The sequence below is a fragment of the Sapajus apella genome, unplaced genomic scaffold (assembly GCF_009761245.1).
Source record: "Sapajus apella isolate SASKATOON/1434 unplaced genomic scaffold, GSC_monkey_1.0 scaffold6, whole genome shotgun sequence".
NCBI classification, from domain to species: domain Eukaryota; kingdom Metazoa; phylum Chordata; class Mammalia; order Primates; family Cebidae; genus Sapajus; species Sapajus apella.
This window is the reverse complement of record NW_022436946.1, coordinates 46,804,375-46,811,390: the sequence shown is the minus strand read 5'-3', so window position 1 is coordinate 46,811,390 and position 7,016 is coordinate 46,804,375. Positions and strand designations below refer to the sequence as shown.

The 7,016-nt window shown below is 31.4% G+C and overlaps 1 long non-coding RNA gene across 1 annotated transcript; it reads left to right on the top strand.

The window, feature by feature from the left end:
* The first annotated feature begins 856 nt into the window (after window positions 1-856).
* On the top strand, window positions 857-6,741 carry LOC116549063. The gene is made up of 2 exons (XR_004267697.1): window positions 857-893; window positions 6,054-6,741. It is a non-coding gene; the product is annotated as an uncharacterized LOC116549063 (long non-coding RNA).
* The last annotated feature ends 275 nt before the right edge of the window (window positions 6,742-7,016 follow it).

Sequence of the window (7,016 nt, the reverse complement as noted above, 5' to 3'; positions counted from 1 at the left end):
ATCCTTCCACCTTGGCCTCCCAAAGTTCTAGGATTAACAGATGAACCACTATGTCCAGCATGACACTTTTATTTTTAAAAATTTATCTTCTTTGTTTCTCTTAGTTTTCCTTGCCTTCATCACTATTTTGATATTACTATCAGATATACAATGAACTCTATATTGTCAATGTTTGCTCAGTATATAGTTTTATGATCACTTCTTTTTAAAATCCCATGTGTCTTTAAAATTAAAGTGAGCCTTTTAAAAGCACCTTATAGTAGGAAATTTCTTTGTTTTATTTTGCCAGAAAATTTTCCCTTTTTATTAAGTTGATAAGTTATTTAAAAAAATATTTATAACTTTGTGTTTAAGACTCCTATCTTGCCAAAGAATCCAGAAAAACAATAAAAAAGAATGAGCTCATTTACTATGTTACCTCCAATTCTCATATATGGTGGAATTACCAAAATATAAAGTAATTTAGCCCTCTTTCATCATGAATTGTCTCATTGATTGCCTCTCCTTAGGTGAATAATTATTTTTTCTATTTGTTTTTTAATTAAAAGTGCCTAAAATAATTATAATTTCCATTCTCTAGGTAAAAAAATAGGAACAAAAAGCGAAGGAACTAAGACCAGAATGTTATATTTCTTTCATTAATTTAAGATAAGTTTGTTTAAACAATCTTAGAGCTAGAGCTATGTTAAATCTTTTCAACAAATTCATTTTATTCCTCTTTGATAAATTTTCTCCTTTTTTTTTTTTTTTTTTGAGACGATATTTCACTCTTGTTGCCCAGACTGGAGGGCAATGGTGCAATCTCAGCTCACTGCAACCTCCTCCTCCTTGGTTCAAGCGATTCTCCTGCCTCAGCCTCAGATGTTAACATCCAGATAATGATGTGTATTACGGTAGGAGTTTATTCTATTGGCATATATCTCTGACATGATAAACTAGAGATGAAAGCTTCACTTTTGTTATTTAAGTGTATGAAGAAGATATTCTAACATTCTGAATTATAAATAATAACAGTAAAACATGTTTTTAATTCATAAAAAAGACTGGCATAGAAAATACAAATATTCCAAATATGTGAAAAAATCAATGTTTTTGCATTGTAATTGATGATATCTAATATCATCCTGACAAATTTAAGAAATTGCCAGCTATTGATGAAAACTTAGTATTACTCATACATAGCTATTAAGAATGATAGTTTCCATAGTTTGGGAAGGATGTGTGTGAGAGTGGGATGAAAAGAGACTGGTTAATATGCATGAACATAGATAGAAGAAATAAATTCTAATAGTTTGACAGCAGAGTAGGGTAACTGTATTTAAAAACAATGCATTTTACAAAATAGCTAGAAAAGAGGACTTGAGATGTACCTAACACATCAAAACGGTAAATACTCAACATGACAGATACTCAAAATACCCTGACTTGATCATCACACATTCTACACATGTATCAAAATATCACATGCACCCCTCAAATATGTACAAATATTATCTATCTATAAAAAATTAAAAATTGTGTTGAATATAGATCTCATGTTAAATGTTTTTAATAGCATTAATAAATCAATAAAACAGATGCATTTGAAAGTGGGGCTTTGAGAAAAGTAACCTAGGTTTACTCCTAGATTTGCCAGTGACTAGGCATGTGACCTTAGGCATGCTTTTCAGCTTCTCTGAAATTGATTTTTCTAATCTATAAAATGGGGCCAGAAAGTCCTACATCACAGAGCTGTTGTGAGGACTCAATTAATTTGAATAGGTTTACAGGGCCAGGTGTGGTGGCTCACTACTGTAATTCCAGCACTTTGAGAGTCCAAAGTGAGAGGATCACAAGGTCAGGAGATAGAGATCATCCTGGCCAACATGGAAAAGCCCTGTCTCTACTAAAAAGACACAAAAATTAGCTGGGTGTGGTGGCGTGCACCTGTATTCACAGCTACTCAGGAGGTGAGGCAGAAGAATCTCTTGAACGCGAGAGGTGGAGGTTGCAGTGAGCTGAGATCACACCACTGCACTCCAGTTTGGTAACAGAGTGAGACTCGGTCTCCAAAAACAACAAACAAACAAACAAACAAAAAATAGGTGTACAGGTAACCAACCACTTAGTAAATGCTAGGTATTAATTTTTAACAAAACATATACTAGATGATTTCTTACAAGAAGAATGCAGCATAAGTTTTAAAAATGTAACTACCTGAATAGATTTGTTTAAAAATGACATTATAAAGTACATTTACATGGAAACATCTTCAGCATCACTGTTTATTTATTGATCTATTTCTAATCAACCCACTTTTGCAGCACACAAAATGTGATGAGCACTTGCTTCATGCTGGACGTGTCATATTAAGAAATTCATAGTTCTTGCCTAAATAATCTCACATATATTAGAGAAGATAAGCAGATTAACACCTCATCCAACACAGAGTGATAAAGGCGTTTAACAGCACTACACACAGAATGCTCTAGGACCTATGCCAGTAGCTGAGCCTGGTAAAGCTTTAAAGTCCTGTTTGAGGTAGTGATTGCTAGAAATACTAATACAAGAAACAAAAAATTCAGAAGAAAAAAGTGTCTGCAGAAAGTAAACTAAGATGTTAAAAGCTTCAGGAAACTAGAAGTTGAAATAAATAAGAAAAGAAGGGTGAGATACAATGCTAAAATGCAGGAAGAGGCAGGCTAAAAACAGGCTCTACTGTGTTATTTTAAAATTCAACTTTGTCTTGTGAATAATGAAAAATCGTCATGTTTGAAGTATAGTTTGTACATATTTTTGAGATATCAGTTCATGTCTAAGAATAATACATTTGAGTGGGAACAATTTAGAAATGAATGCTTCTTCACTCCTATATCTGCCACCTGCACTGGGATGGCTGGAATAACTGAGAGATTCCAGGCATCTCTCTTTCTATGTAAATCGTCTCCACATGCCAACTTAAGCTTACTCACAGCATGGTACTCAGAATTCTTACATGAAACTACATTCCTCCAGAGGGAGTATTTTAATAGATACAAAAGTGGAGATATCTATTAAATCTGGTGCCTAGAGACTGACATATTCTCACTTCTCCCACATACTGTTGGTCAAAGCAGATACCAAACCTACCCAGATGCAAAGGAAAGGATCATTGTCCCAAGGTTTTATAGAAAACATGACAAATAATTTTGTGGCCAACTTTAATTCATTACTAATATTACAATTACTAATTTATTGGTTGAGAATTGATTAAAAAGAAATGATAGAAGACCAGGGCAATTGTCAGGTTTCCAGCTCCTGAAACACTGAAAGGAAAAATGGTTTGAAAAAAAACAAATGAATTTTACCTGGATAACTGTTAACCAGGTAGAGATACACAATAGTTAAATCTGAATTGGGGGTTCAGAAATTTGTATGTAATTCTGATTAGATATTTCAGGCAGAAAACCAACAAATAAATATTGGAGTTAAACTGCTTTCTAGATTAAATAGAACTAACAGACATTTACAGAACATTCCATTCAATAGCTGCAGAGTACACATTATTCTCCTCAACACATGGAACATTCCCCAAAATAGACTATATTTTAGGCCCCAAAACAAGTCTTAAATTCAAAAAATGTATACATCAAGTATCTTTTATGACCATAATGCAATAAAACTGGAGTTAGTCCTTAGAGTTATTCATCTATACATTATACAGATGGCAATTGAAGATCTAGCAGCAAAAGCAAACATTCAAGGAAATGAGAGAGACCAAGAAGATTAGGGACCCCAGGAAGAAATGGTGGGAGAAACAACCTCATTCATATGGGCAGGGCAAGAAAGGCCAATGATAAATACTAAAATAAATGTGATCTAATGTGTAGGTAGAAAGGGAAGAGATTTTGTTATCATAAAACCTAAAAGAACAGCAGAATCCTTTATTAAGGAAGGCATTCAACTACAGCTTGTGCTGCTGAGAGAACAACTAACCAGCTTATTCTTGTGGTTTACATTATACAATTCTAAAGCAAAATTACTGTTTTTATTTGAATTTAGCAAGGACATCATAAGTAGTTACCTGAGGGAAGAAATCAGATCACAATGAGTTTAGGCAAGAATAAAATGTGAAAAAAGGTAGTTATAGGTGAAATTCTCAAGAATGAGCACTATTGTTAAGGATAGCAAAGAATATTATGTAGACTGAATATTCAGATATCACGTAAAAACTTAAAAGATACATAAAGCTCAATACATTCTTACAAAGTCAGCACTTATGTAACCTCCACCCAGATAAGAAAACCAGCAGAAGCTAGGTGCCTCCCACCCACCCCTTGCTCTATTTCAGTCATATCTTTCCCCTAGAAATAGCTACAATTCTGACTTCTAACATCACAGACTAGTTTGACTGCTTGAATTTATTTAAGTGGAATTATATGGGAAATAGTCTTTAGCATCTGGCCTCTTTTGCACACTATTATATTTGTGAGATTCATTCATTTTGTTGCATATATTAAATTGCATTTATTATCTTTGCTATGTAACATAAACCAGAGTATTTTGAAGAAAGAAAATTTCCTTCATGTTGTAAAATTACAATAAAAAATCTAGTGCAACTTTACATAGTAAAAAATAACTGCTATATAAAATATAAAAATGTCTGTCATGTAGAATATTTAGTGAATAAAAACTAGAATATCTGGTAATAGTTCTACATAAATATGAAAAGTTGATATATGACAGAGGTGGCATTGCAAACCAATGAAAATTAATTAAGTATTCAATATGTGATGCTAAAAAATTGGTTTTCCATATGGAAGCAAAATAAAATTAGACTCGTACATACATGCAAAAATGCTTCAGTAGCTCAAATACTTTATAATATGAGAAGTAGCATTCTAAAATATTAGACAAAGATATACAACAGTTTATAATAAGCAATAATTGCTTAATGAAACATAGATAATAAAATACTAATAAATTTACATTAAATTTTTAAGATAATACAAAAAAGAATTAAATAATGCATTTACAGTATATTACACAATGAAAGTTAATATTTAGAAAACATTCAGACCACATGGATAATATAAAATTAGAAAAAAGAAAGCAAAGAAAAATACATAATATGAAAATAATGATTGTCAAGGGTTAGTTGAGAGGCAAATGAACATTTGAAGATATATTCATCCTTTCTGGTGGTCTTTGAAATACACACAATATTCTAACCCTTCAAATTGACATAATTTAAAAGTTTTGCCAATGCCAAAGTGTTTAAACGATGTGGAAAGTAGGAACTATCATATGCTAATATGAGGGATAAAAGTTTACAAACTCTTTGGAAAGTAATTTGCTATCATTGAGTATATTTGCAAGACAGTCATTCCACTCATACTTCTCTGAAGGGTGTATCCTTCAGAAAGTCTAGAAATAACCACATGGACTCATGTTCAACACTGTTTATTACAGTATTATTTTCAATGACAAATAACAAAACATGTACTGTGTGTGTATATATATACATATATATATATATATATATACACATATATATACATAAAATATCCTTTCATTGTAAATGAGTTTATACATTGATAGCATCTTTGCTCATACGCTGTTGAAATAAACTAGGGATTCTTTAAATAATCTGAAATTAAAATTAATAATTATAAAATAATGTTGAGTCAAAAGTCAAAGGATATTTCCATGTTAATGTAAAGTTTGGAAAGCATGAAGTTATTTCAAATCATTTTTACAGATATATAGAGCACTTATAGATACATAGAATAAGATATGTAGAATGAGCATAGTTGTTAAAAACATTAAATTCAGATACAGCTTGCCTCTGGTGGAGGAAGCATGCAAAAGACACTAGAAGTGTGCTGTCTGAGGGTCTTTACTAATAAACTATTTCATTTATTTAATTTTAACTATGGTAAGTATGGAAAATAATGGCATTTGATAGAACTAGTTAGTAGATATATCTTTTTGCGGTTTTTCATTATTTTCCTTTTATATATTTCTATGTGACAAAATATTTACAATACAATCATTTTTACAATTTTTCTGTTTTGTTTGTTTTTTAATGATAGATATCGTGCATGTTGAAATACTGATTGGAATAAACCAGAAGAAAGATTGAAGATGTTTTAAGAAGATGCGCTATTAGGGACATGATTTCTCTGAGGAAACAGGGATTTCAGAGATGGTCCATAAAAATTATAGGACATTTTTCTTTACTGTGGGGTCTAGATTCAGGCAAGTTTCTAACATTTACTACTGCAATCAAAAGTTTATTTTAGATTGGGAGTAAATTTTGGAAACTGAAAATATCTTGTTTGGGAAATGTTCATTTCAAAAGTAAGCTTTTTGTTAGGTCTCTCTCTTTTTTTAAAATAAATTTAGTATTAATTTACTTTCAGTTATCTTAAATGTATCTAATTGATACATGCATTTGGTCTATCAGATTTTCTTATAATTTTGTGAGAGAAAAATATAAAGTGATAGGGTGTCTGAAAAATTTTTGTCATAAACGTGTTATATCTTCAGAGGACTTGAAGCCTTTAAAAAGCTTTCTCTTAGAGATTTATCTTTTCACACTTTAGATGCATTTGCCTTTTCTAAAGCTAGGTATCAAGACAAAGAGGTTCTGCTGAACATGCAATATCCAGTCTGTCATGGGAAGCTTTGCTGCCATTTCTGTGAAATCTCCTTTTTGGATATGATCCATCCTAGAATAGAAAAAAAACAAAACAAAAAAAAAACAAAAAACTTACAACCTGAATACAACCTGCAGCGAAGTGTCATTGCATGACTTCAGAATTACTTATAAGTCTCATCAGAGTCATCCCTGTTGCTATATAAATATAATGAATTTTTCTAGAAGTAAAAAAGTATAAGTAATAAAAAAATCCATTATAATGAATTTTGTAAAGGTAAGAAAATGGAAAATATGCTTTAGGCCTTAAACATGAACAGATTCATAACTCTAGATGGAGATAATATTATTTCTTTAAATACTGGCTGTCATTGATATGAGCTGCAGATATATGGGC